Here is a 13,352-nt window from a genome sequence, read left to right on the forward strand (position 1 = left end):
TACAATTTTACATTAATTGAAAGTAATCTTAATCATTTAGTTGTCCTTGGATTCATTGGGTCTTACTCCTTCAAGCTCTCTTCTCCCTTCTGTTGACTCTAGAGCAGTGGTTTTCAACCTTCCTAATACTATAACCCTTTAATACAATTCTTCATGTTGTGTGACCCCCAACAACCATAAAATTATTTTGTTGCTTCTTCATAGCTGTAATTTGGTTATTGTTCTGAATCATAGTCTGATGTATGTATCTGATAGATTATGTGCTATGTGACCCACAGGCTGATAACTGCTGCTGTGTGTCTACAGTGTCCATTCCTCTTTGATAGTTTGGTGAGCAAGATACCTGGGGCTACTGTGAGCTCTTCTGCAGGGACAGATTAATTCTAGGCTATCTTTTGTATCTTCTTGCCTCCTCCTTGGTTCTGTTAGTGTGAGCTGAGAGTGTTTGTGCGTTAGGTTAGAAATTTTCACACAGGATTTGATTAGCAGACACAGGCAGATGGGTATTTCTCAACTTCCAAAAGGGAAAAGATGATGAATCAAAGTGATGTTTAAAGCAAGTTGAAGGAAGACACTGTGTTAGAGATGTTACAGAGTTAAGGGAACCAACTGGGAAGGAGAGGCACTCGAGGAAGTTACCACCACCAGGTTTGGGGCACCAGAGAAGAATGCTGTGGTGTAGCTGCAAGGGAAAAGATTTTCCTGCAGCCATGGCCAACACTAGAAGCATGGTTGAATGAACTACAGAAGTGGGAAAACTCAACTTCAACCTCCCCTAACCCACAGAAATCAAAGGGTCCCAGAGTCACCAAATACTCATTCTCAAAGATCAGAGCCAAGAGGAATGGAAAATCTACCCGGGAAACCCAAAAGGGTCCCCTAATATCTGTCAGAAGAATCAGCAGATGAAGCACAGGTTCAGCCTGAAATAGATGACAAGGCTTATATGGGATTCTGAAGACAGCTGTAGGGTCTGCTGACTAGCCTTTTAGTCAGCTGTTTCTCATAAGCCAATATGAATAAGCCAAAATCAGATCATGATACCTAGAAAATTGATGGGGAAAGGAGTTAAGGTTGAGAGAAGACCTGGGTAGGTACTCGGTCCTTCACCACCAGCAGCTCCCCTCATGGAGGCATTTGGCTTAGGGAACTTGTGAGCTTTGCCTTTGGACTCTTATTTGACTCTTTCTTTGTTGCAGTGGCCTGCAGTGTGAGTGGCTGAGTCCACAAAGACACCCAGACAGCAAACTGCACCACTGTGCATCCAGCACTCCCAGCTTCCGGTTCCTGAATCAGCAAAACATTCAACCCTAAAACCCTTTCTTCAGAACACTCAGCTCCCAGCATTTGCCGCGTGGGCGGGATTCTCCTTTGACCTCGCACAAGTTCATACTGCACACCTGGGGCTCTGTTACTACTAAAGAGAAGATGGCGATGACTGCAGCAACTGTAGTGGTTCCCGCTGAGTGGATCAAGAACTGGGAGAAATCTGGGAGAAGCGAATTTTTGCGTTTATGCCGGATTCTCAGTGAAAGTAAAAACCGTGACACTTTGGCTTGTAGAGATTTCCAACAAGCTCTCTATGAGTTGTCATACCATGTCATTAAAGGAACTTTAAAGCCGGAACAGGCATCCAGTGTTCTCAGTGACATCAGTGAATTTCGTGAAGATATTCCACTTATTCTTGCCGACATATTCTGCATATTAGATATTGAGACGAATTGTTTAGAAGAAAAGAACAAGAGAGATCATTTTACACAGTTGGTATTAGCATGTTTATATTTAGTTTCAGACACAGTTCTAAAGGAACACTTGGATCCAGAAACATTGGAGTCATTAGGCCTTATCAAACAATCACAGCAGTTCAATCAGAAGTCAGTTAAAATCAAGACGAAACTCTTTTACAAACAACAAAAGTTCAATTTGTTAAGAGAAGAAAATGAAGGTTATGCCAAGCTTATTGTTGAATTGGGGCAAGATTTATCTGGAAATATTACTAGTGATTTAATCTTAGAAATTCTCAAATCTTTAATAGGTTGCTTTAATCTAGACCCCAATCGAGTTTTGGATATCATATTAGAGGTGTTCGAGTGTAGGCCAGAACACCATGATTTCTTTATATCTTTATTAGAAGCTTACATGAATATGTGTGAACCACAAACATTGTGTCATATTCTTGGATTCAAATTCAAGTTTTACCAGGAACCAAATGGTGAGACTCCATCATCTTTGTATACAGTCGCAGCAGTACTTCTACAGTTTAATCTTATCGATTTGGATGATCTTTATGTACACCTTCTTCCAGCTGATAGCTGCATTGTGAATGAATACAAACGAGAAATTGTGGAAGCTAAGCACATTGTCAGAAAACTTACAATGGTTGTATTGCCTTCTGACAAAAGTGATGAACGAGAGAAAGAAAAGAAAAAAGATGATAAACTAGAGAAGGCACTTGACAATCAAAAACTTGGTTTGTTGGAAGCCTTATTAGTTATTGGTGATTGGCAGCATGCACAGAGTATTATGGATCGAATGCCTCCGTACTATGCAGCATCACATAAAGTAATAGCCCTTGCTATCTGCAGTCTTATACATATAACTATTGAGCCTCTTTACCGAAGAGTTGGTGTTCCTAAAGGTGCTAAAGGCTCACCTGTCAATCCTTTGCAAAACAAGAAATCACCAAAGCCAGCAGAGAGCTTTGAAGACTTAAGGAGAGATGTATTCAGTATGTTCTGTTATCTTGGTCCCCACCTTTCTCATGATCCCATCTTATTTGCAAAGGTTGTGCGCATAGGCAAGTCATTTATGAAGGAATTTCAGTCTGATGGGAAGCAAGAAAATAAAGAGAAAATGGAAGTCATCTTTAGTTGTTTGCTTAGCATCACTGACCAGGTACTACTTCCATCTCTTTCTTTGATGGATTGCAATGCGTGTATGTCAGAGGAACTATGGGGAATGTTTAAAACATTTCCTTATCAGCATAGATACCGCTTATATGGCCAATGGAAGAATGAGACTTACCATAGTCACCCACTTTTAGTAAAAATTAAAGCTCACACAGTAGACAGAGCCAAGTACATTATGAAGCGTCTAACCAAGGAAAATGTGAAACCTTCAGGAAGACAGATTGGGAAACTGAGCCACAGCAATCCAACCATTTTGTTTGATTATGTCTTGTCACAAATACAGAAATACGATAACTTAATAACACCTGTGGTAGACTCATTGAAATATCTCACTGCGTTGAATTATGATGTTTTGGCCTATTGTATCATTGAAGCATTAGCTAATCCAGAAAAAGAAAGAATGAAGCACGATGACACAACCATCTCAAGCTGGCTTCAGAGCCTGGCTAGTTTCTGTGGTGCAGTTTTTCGTAAATACCCAATTGATCTTGCTGGTCTTCTTCAGTATGTAGCCAATCAATTAAAGGCAGGCAAAAGTTTTGACCTGCTTATATTGAAAGAAGTGGTACAAAAAATGGCAGGAATAGAAGTTACAGAGGAAATGACAATGGACCAGCTAGAGGCTATGACTGGTGGGGAGCAACTGAAAGCTGAGGGTGGATATTTTGGCCAGATAAGAAACACTAAAAAATCCTCTCAGAGATTGAAGGATGCACTGCTGGACCATGACCTTGCCCTTCCTCTCTGTTTGCTTATGGCCCAGCAGAGGAATGGTGTGATCTTTCAGGAAGGCGGAGAGAAACATTTAAAGCTTGTAGGGAAGCTGTATGACCAGTGTCATGATACTTTGGTACAGTTTGGTGGGTTTTTAGCTTCAAATTTAAGCACAGATGATTACATAAAGAGAGTACCTTCAATTGATGTACTATGTAATGAATTTCATACGCCCCATGATGCAGCATTTTTTCTGTCTCGGCCGATGTATGCACACCATATTTCATCAAAGTATGATGAACTTAAGAAATCAGAAAAGGGTAGTAAACAGCAACATAAAGTTCATAAATACATTACATCATGTGAGATGGTGATGGCTCCTGTCCATGAAGCAGTGCTCTCCTTACACATTTCCAAAGTCTGGGAAGATATCAGCCCTCAATTTTATACCACGTTCTGGTCTCTGACAATGTATGACCTTGCAGTTCCACACACTAGCTATGAACGAGAAGTCAATAAACTTAAGATCCAGATGAAAGCAATTGATGACAATCAAGAAATGCCTCTGAATAAAAAGAAAAAAGAGAAAGAACGCTGTACTGCCCTTCAGGACAAGCTTCTTGAAGAAGAAAAGAAACAGACGGAGCACGTGCAGCGAGTACTGCAGAGACTGAAACTGGAAAAGGACAACTGGCTCTTAGCGAAATCTACTAAAAATGAGACCATCACAAAGTTTCTCCAGCTGTGTATATTTCCTCGTTGTATTTTTTCAGCAATTGATTCTGTTTACTGTGCGCATTTTGTTGAGTTGGTCCACCAACAGAAGACTCCAAATTTCTCCACACTTCTCTGCTATGATCGAGTTTTCTCTGATATAATTTACATGGTTGCTAGCTTTACTGAAAATGAAGCTAGTCGGTATGGTAGATTTCTTTGCTGCATGTTAGAGACGGTGACTAGGTGGCATAGCGACAGATCCACCTATGAGAAGGAATGTGGAAACTATCCAGGATTCCTTACTATATTACGAGCAACTGGATTTGATGGTGGAAATAAAGCGGATCAGTTAGATTATGAAAATTTTCGACATGTTGTCCATAAGTGGCATTATAAACTAACCAAGGCATCGGTACATTGCCTTGAAACAGGTGAATATACTCATATCAGAAATATCTTGATTGTGCTCACAAAAATACTGCCATGGTACCCCAAAGTTTTAAATCTGGGACAGGCTTTGGAAAGAAGAGTACATAAAATCTGCCAAGAAGAGAAAGAAAAGAAGCCAGATCTGTATGTACTAGCAATGGTCTACTCTGGGCAGCTGAAAAATAGAAAGTCGTACATGATACCTGAAAATGAATTTCATCACAAAGATCCTCCTCCAAGAAATGCTACTTCAAGTGTGCCAAATGGACCTTGTAGCGGGCTGCCATCTTCCATAGGAAACACGTCTAAGTCAGATGAAAGCAGTACTGAGGAGACTGACAAGTCAAGGGAAAGGTCTCAGTGTGGCCTGAAAGCTGTCACTAAAGCCTCTAGTGCTGTACCAAAAGGGAATTCCAACAATGGAAACAGCAGCTCCAACACCAAGGCTGTTAAGGAAAATGACAAAGAAAAGGGGAAAGAGAAGGAAAAAGAAAAAAAAGAAAAGACCTCAGCTGTTATTCCAGAAGTTAAGGTACTTTGTAAAGACAATAAAGAAAAACCCAAGGAAGAGCAGCCAAATAAAGATGAGAAAATAAGAGAGACTAAGGAAAGAATGCCTAAATCTGACAAAGATAAGGAAAAATTAAAGAAGGAGGAAAAAGCTAAAGATGAGAAATTCAGGATCACTGTCCCTAACATAGATTCAAAGTCTACTCAAGAAAGAGAAAAAGAGAAAGAGCCATCAAGAGAAAGAGATTTAGCAAAGGAAATGAAATCAAAAGAAAATGTTAAAGGAGGAGAAAAAACACCAGTTTCTGGGTCCTTGAAATCACCTGTTTCCCGAACAGATAATGCAGAGCCCGAAAGAGAAAAGCGTCGCAAGGTAGATTCCCATCCTTCTCCATCCCATTCTTCCACAATAAAGGACAGTCTCAACAAACTCAGGGAGTCTTCAGCAAAGCTCTACATCAACCATGCTCCACCACTGTTGTGCAAGAGTAAGGAGAGAGAAATGGACAAGAAAGATTTGGACAAGTCGAGGGAAAGATCCAGAGAGAGAGAGAAAAAAGAAGAAAAGGACCGGAAAGAGCGGAAAAGGGATTATTCAAACAATGACCGGGAAGTGCCTCTAGACTTAGTCAAAAGGCGGAAAGATGAAAATGGAATATTGGGGACTTCAAAGCACAAAAGTGAAAGCCCCTGTGAGTCTCTTTATCCAAGTGAGAAAGAGAAGGAAAAAAATAAGTCAAAATCCTCAGGCAAAGAAAAAGGTGATTTCTTTAAATCTGAAAAGGTGGATAAAGTATCCAGTGGGAAAAAGGAGTCTGGACATGATAAAGAAAAGGTAGAAAAGAAAGAGAAATGGGACAGTTGTGGAGATAAGGACGAGAAGAAGCATCATAAGTCCTCAGACAAGCACAGATAATGAAGACTTTGAGCCAAGAGTGGGCAGGCCTCCAAGCTGAAGGGCTCCCAGCAGAGGATGCCAGAGCTCTGGGTCACTCTCAAACTTAATTACGAGCTCCTGGTGCTGTTCATCTTATGAAAATCTGTGTTACATCAGAAGATGAATATGCATCCCATCCTCTTGAGACATTGCAAAGTCAATGGTTTTCAGAACATTATTTTACCTCCAGGCAGTTTCTTGCAGCAAGATCCCTGTGCGTACATTTTTTTTTTCTTGAAATGACACCATCCAGAAACAGCATTTATAAAATTTTCACCAGCTGATTCTTGGATCACCCTTGGAAAGGTAAGTTTGTTGTTTGCTAGGCTGAATACCTTCTTATAGGGCAGGCTTCATTTGTGTATAATGTAACTGACAACATTGGAATGATCGTTACCTAACAATTTTGGCTTCTTGCAAAAATTTTAATTTCAGTTTGTAGGAAAGCTCTTTCTTATATATGTAAAGCACAAGAGCGGTGTTTTCCTTCAATGTGCTCTTAAATATGCCATCACAGTTTACCTTACCAAGCCTGCAAGATGGCTCAGTGGGCTAAGGTTCTTGCCACCAAGCCCAAAGACCAAATTGAATTGGATCCCTGGTACCCCAGTGATGGAGGGAGAGAACTCTGGTTCACACAGATTGTTCTCTGACGTATATACACCTTAAATAAATATAATTAAAATACTGTAGTTTCTTTCGCCCAGAAATTCTCCTGATGTGTCGTCTTCATCTTAGAGAACTTGCTTTTTATGCTCCCACTCACAGTCATGGACACTGTGATCTTTATTGGAACATTACTTTTTAAATTTAAAATTGAGATTAGTTCACCCTTTTGGAGCACACAGTTTGGTGATCTTTAGCACGTTCACCACATTGTGAAATCACCACCACTGTCTAGTCTCACAAGATTTCTCTTGTCTGCAGAAGAGGCCCTAGGTGTATTAGCCTCCACTTTCAAATCTACTCTTCCTCGGCCTCTGGAAACTGCTGATATATTTTCTTCTGCCTGTGGGTTTGCTGATTTGGGGTATAACATTAATGGAATCATGAAATATTGTGGCTTTTGTGTATGGGTTTTTTTTTTACCTCTGTGTTTAATGTGTACATATAATCCTTTTTTATGTTTTGTTTGTCCATCTATTGATGGACAGGAATAATAATTTTTAAGTATTAAACACTAGTGTATCCACAGTTAAAGTGGATGACACCAGGATTATACTTAGTATGAATTCTCTGTAGAAATGATACATAATTAAGCCTGGTAGTGACGGCGCATGCCTTTAATCACAGCAGTTGGGAGGCAGAGGCAGGCGGATCTTTTTGAGTTCCAGGCCAGCCTGGTCTGCAGAGCAAGTTCCAGGACAGTCAGGGCTACACAGAGAAACCTTGTTGGGGGCAGGGGAGGGGATGGCATGTAGATTATCAGTATTTCATATATGATGTTTTTCTAAGGGTGATTTTAGTGCTCTGGTTTTAAGAAATACGTGAATGTATTTTAATAAAAGTTAATGACTTAACTATTTGAAATTTGAATGAAAACATTAGACAAATAGAAATTATATATCATATTAATGATCATGTTTTAAATTTATGTCACTATTCATTATTTGAGAAAAACAACATTTAAAGTAAAAGAAATGTGTGTATGTATATATATATAATTGAGTCAACATGTTTTACAATAATTTTTGTAATGCAGCAAATATTGTATTTTAATATCACTTAAAATTATATCTTTGTAGGAAAAAGGAATTCTCTTTTCTTCAATGGAAGACTTCTGGGAGGTATTTGAAACTGACTGAAAGCACTCATTTCTCCTGGAAGTTGTTCATTTTCTGTCTTAAATTAATGCACAAGATTAAGAATAATTTAGGTATCATTTCTATTTCTTTAGGGCCTGCTGTGCGTTTGCCAATATATAAGGAGTAGGCTATGGTGCGTTGTTGAAGTTACTGTTCTGCCTTTAAAGAGTGACTTAGTACCAGTTATAGAAAATAACTTGCAGGTGCCTTGCAACTCTTTAGGTCTTCAGAGATTCATTACCCATTTAATCTCCATAGCAAACTACAAGGTAAGCAGCACCAATTCTGTTTATAAGCGATGCAAATTAGATACATAATGTTTAGCTGTGTATCACCACATAGCTAAGGAGCGAGGGAAAAGGATCGTGTGTGTCTGAGCGGCCTTCTCAGTTCTACTTTATTACTCTGTTTAATGACTTAGCAGATACTGAGACTCTCCATGAGGTAAGGCATAAAATGACAGATTGTTCTCTGTTAGTTCTTTACCATGTTTTTACATAAGATGGTGACATGTACCTTCATTTCCCAAGAGTGCCTGGCAGATCTTCCAAAATCTGCAGTTGTAAATCCACCTCAGTCCTCTGCCTAGTCATTAAAGGACCAGCATGTCCACACGATCTTTTGGGAAAGATTGACACCTTTCCTCATGTTTACTAACCTTAGTCTCATCTAAGTAATTTTGGCTTGAATTTTGCTTTCTCAGATACTAGTTTTGCTACTTGGGGTACTTAGAATATAGCTTTTCATTTAATAGATTAATCTCTTGATAAAGGCAAAGAGACCACATAACCAAATCACATGCCTAAAGCTCCTCTGAACACTGCATAAAATGTATGACCAAGTCTTGAGTATGTAAGTCCTTCGGGGAGACCATTGATATCCCAACTGCAGCATTCCTCATCTGGTCCTCAAAACACCCATGTCCATCTTATAATGCAAACATACATTGTCATCTCCAAGTGTGCCAGTTCTAGTGTTCAAAAATCTAAAACCTTGGACTCAGAGCTAAGGTTTACCTCTGTAAAACTCAAAAATGTGTTGTGTTCTTCCATGATAGACTAGCACAGATTAAAATCCCATTACAGAGAGAACAGTAGAAGAATAGCAAAAACACCCCAACCAGAGCAAGACCAGAATCCAGGAAGGCAGACATTAATACTGTAGCCCCATGTCTGGGGTGTGGTGCAAACTGGTAGTGAGATTGTAGACTCTCAGAAGAGGTCATAGCATGCCTTCTTCATAGTATTTTCCTTTAAAGCCCATCCGGCCTCACTGTGGGCTCTGCTCATTACCCACAGGCTTTCTTAGGTTCCGTATTCCTGGCATGTCCAAGTTCTGGACCTCAGTTGGAGCCTAGCTACACTCTTGCACCTCCGTGTGTCATGCCACTCTCGCAGGGGCTATGTGCTAGGATCCAACCTTGATGCTTAATTCCCTAGACTTCCAAGGTTTCCTTTAAAATTTAGATAAAAGCTAGGATTTTCCCTTCACAATCTTCTCATTTTGAAATTTTAATAATTGTAATGGAGGATCTGGGTCATTTTGTCTCTCAGATTCAGACGGGATATTATGAAGGCATAATCTAGCCCTGCCTTAATCTACCAGTGTCTGAGCTCTGGGTGAATGTTTGGCACCGATCTCCAGCAGATCTGCCATGCAGTGATTGAATGAGCTGCCTCCAAGCTGCTTCTGGCAACAGAATTCATAGACCAATTGGAATGTCCCCTCTCACCAAAGGTGCTCTGCTTTTACAGACGTGAATATGAGGAGTGGCTGAACAGTGCTCTTCTTCCTTCAGATCCTTCCAGGGCACTGAAGTGGACAAGGTTATCCGACCAGAGCAGTTTGCACTCCATGTACACTGAGCCTTCCCCCGTTATCCACACATGGCTAGATTTGTTCCTCTTCACAGAGGTCTGCCCACATTTCTGTTTGATCCACCTTTTTATTGTCTATCCCATGGACCTGTGTCCACTCCAAATCACAGCCAGGTTCCCGGGTATATGATTCTCAGTGTGGTCACTTGTCTAGCTGGGTATAGAGGCTACTGGGACCACCAATCCCCCGCTACAGCCATAGGGTTTGATGAGGTAAACATCCTTTGGATATGGTTCTCCACCTTGGCACCCAAGCTAGAAAGTGCAGGGAACCCCTCCTCAGTGTTGGCTCTCTGTGGAGATCACACTTCTCATAGATTGTTTCTGCAGCACCAGATTCTGTGTCTGCCTCTTGCCAGGGTTTTCTTTCTCTTTTTTATTTAAGACCCCATTAAGCAAGATTCTTCTACCCCACCTGCCCTGTCACCAGGTACAAAATCGGATTGTTTTTCTTTTACAAATAGAAAGTGTAGTACTTCTGTGTTTTATTACAAAATTCTGTCTGATTTTGTACTCCCTTTTCTTTCTGTACCACCCTCCTGTCCCCGAAGCCATCTGCCTGCAGTTCAGCCTTTCTCTAGGAGCTGCATGAATGCACTGGATAGTTCTCATCTGCCACCTTCCCTCTGTTAAAGTGTGAGCTGCTGAGGACTCATTCTTTTTGTCTGATAGAAAACCTATGCTTCTCTAGTTTAGGCTAATGATTCTAAATTCCTATTGTACAAGGGCATATCTTCAGGGGGCTTGTCCTTTTGATACCCTTGCTTTAAATACCTTTTACATTGGTGAAGGTACTTATTCTTAGAATTATTGAAGACAATCCAAAGAAATTTAGCACACTCAGGCTATTTCAGAGTGGACCTCCTGGTATCTTCTATCTCTTCCCTGAGCAATCGTTGCGGACAAAGTCTTTTTTTTTTAACCCTATATCCTGGATTCTGTGAGGATATCTAAATCATTTTATGGTACCTATATCTGAATTACATTATGGTATACATTTTTTGGTGACCAGATTATGTCAACTACCCAGTATATACTCTTTTTAGCATTGTTTAGACAGAAATTTAGTAAAGGTCAATTTTAGAGAAAAGGTATTAAATGATCTCAAAAGCTGTTTTTTTGTTTTGTTATGTTTTCTGTGTGTGTTGGTAGATAACAGTGTTGATCTTCTAACACCTTTTCCTAGTTCCTAGATAGCATAAGCACATCCTCAATCTGCGGTGCCTTTTCCTATGTGCTACTTCATCGCACATCATTGCTAAGAAACTGTGCAGCTCCTGCTGTGTGCCAGACCCTGTTCATAGATGACCTCCTCTTCCCTCACAGAATGCCTCTGAGGTAAGGGTCCTGTATTTCACATGGAAACACAAAGGCTGAAAAGGAGGCACCTTTCCCTGTGCATTGTGTCATCTAGTCCCTGAGTCACACCAGGGAAGGTAGCCATGGAAACTGGACAGATAATCCCCGGTGTGGGTTCCTCATACTTTTAAGGACTAAATTGACATTCCTAAATCTTGAGACCTTCATTTCTGAAGGCCAGTAACTCTTGAGGATTCAGTAAGAATCACCATATCGCTGGGCAGTGGTAGCACCTTTAATCCCAGCACTCGGGACGCAGAGGCAGGTGGATCTCTGAGGCCAGCCTGGTCTACAAGAGCTAGTTCCAGGACGGGCTCCAAAGCTACAAAGAAACCCTGTCTCGGAAAACAAACAAACAAACAAACAAAAATCACCATATCATATATATTTACCCAGAGTGAAAAAAATTTATGTTAAAAACCTTAATTCACCAGGAAGCAAGTATTTAGAGTTGATATAAGACTTAAGTGTTCTGATGGTTTTACCTGTTTCTATTGCCTGTTTTGTTTTTTTGTTCTTTTTAATTAGTTGGTCTACACAGGTGATATTGTGTAGAAAGTAGAAGGAGACAACAAGAGTTACCACTGGAGAGTAGTCTCGGTGGAGCAGGCTGTTACCTGGATTTGTCAGAATAACCAGGGGGGGGAACAGATGCCCACATTGCTAGCTTCAGAAAAACAGCTGGCGGAAACACCTAGTCAACTTTTAGTGATTTTTCATGTGCAGCACCAGCATCAACCTGTCCTGTATGATCAGGCTTACGCCCTTCTTGTCTCTAGTAGACATTTTCTTTTTCATTTTTTTTCCCGTTCCTCGTGGTGTTTTTGTTTTGTTTTTTTTTTTTTTAATTTATTTATTAAAGATTTCTGCCTCCTCTCCGCCACCGCTTCCCATTTCCCTCCCCCTCCCCCAATCAAGTCCCCCTCCATCGTCAGCCCGAAGAGCAATCAGGGTTCCCTGCCCTGTGGGAAGTCCAAGGACCACCCACCTCCATCCAGGTCTAGTAAGGTGACCATCCAAACTGCCTAGGCTCCCACAAAGCCAGTACATGCAATAGGATCAAAAACCCATTGCCATTGTTCTTGAGTTCTCAATAGTCCTCATTGTCCGCTATGTTCAGCAAGTCCGGTTTTATCCCATGCTTTTTCAGACCCAGTTCAGCTGGCCTTGGTGAGTTCCTGATAGAACATCCTCATTGTCTCAGTGTGTGGGTGCACCCCTCGCGGTCCTGAGTTCCTTGCTTGTGCTCTCTCTCCTTCTGCTCCTGATTTGGACCTTGCGATTTCAGTCTGGTGCTCCAATGTAAGTCTCTGTCTCTGTCTCCTTTCATCGCCTGATGAAGGTTAATATTCAGGAGGATGCCTATATGTTTTTCTTTGGGTTCACCTTCTTATTTAGCTTCTCTAGGATCACGAATTATAGGCTCAATGTCCTTTATTTATGACTAGAAACCAAATATGAGTGAGTACATCCCATGTTCCTCTTTTTGGGTCTGGCTTACCTCACTCAGGATAGTGTTTTATATTTCTGTCCATTTGCAGTGTGGCGGTTTCTCAGGAAATTAGGGATCAACCTACCCCTGGACCCAGCAATACCATTCTTGGGAATATGCCAAGAGATGCCCTATCGTACAACAAAAGTATATGCTCAACTATGTTCATAGCAGCATTGTTTGTAATAGCCAGAACCTGGAAACAACCTAGATGCCCTTCAATGGAAGAATGGTTGAAGAAAGTATGGAATATATACATATTAGAGTACTACTCAGCAGTAAAAAACAATGACTTCTTGAATTTTGCATGCAAATGGACGGAAATAGACATTTTCTATTGTGAGTATGGGCTAGGGAAAAATACCCGTCCTGCCACTACATAGACAAAAAGTGTTAAGGATCCAGGCTAACAGCAAGGTGAGAGTTGAAGCTGCATGATTGATAGGATAAGAGTATTTGGCAAACAGATAGAAGAATATTGTGATTTATAGAGGACTTTAAATCCAGGGTGCTGAGGATGTAGCTCAGTTGATAGAATGCTTGCCTAGCATGTATAAAACACGCACAGATCTGTCTTGATCGGCGGCAGGACCACTTAAATGG

The 13,352-nt window shown here is 40.7% G+C and overlaps 1 pseudogene; it reads left to right on the forward strand.

The window, feature by feature from the left end:
- Positions 1 to 13,352, forward strand: part of LOC101982030 — a 34,269-nt pseudogene that overhangs the window by 6,893 nt on the left and 14,024 nt on the right.

The sequence above is a fragment of the Microtus ochrogaster genome, linkage group LG1, assembly GCF_000317375.1.
Source record: "Microtus ochrogaster isolate Prairie Vole_2 linkage group LG1, MicOch1.0, whole genome shotgun sequence".
Classification (NCBI taxonomy): Eukaryota; Metazoa; Chordata; class Mammalia; order Rodentia; family Cricetidae; genus Microtus; species Microtus ochrogaster.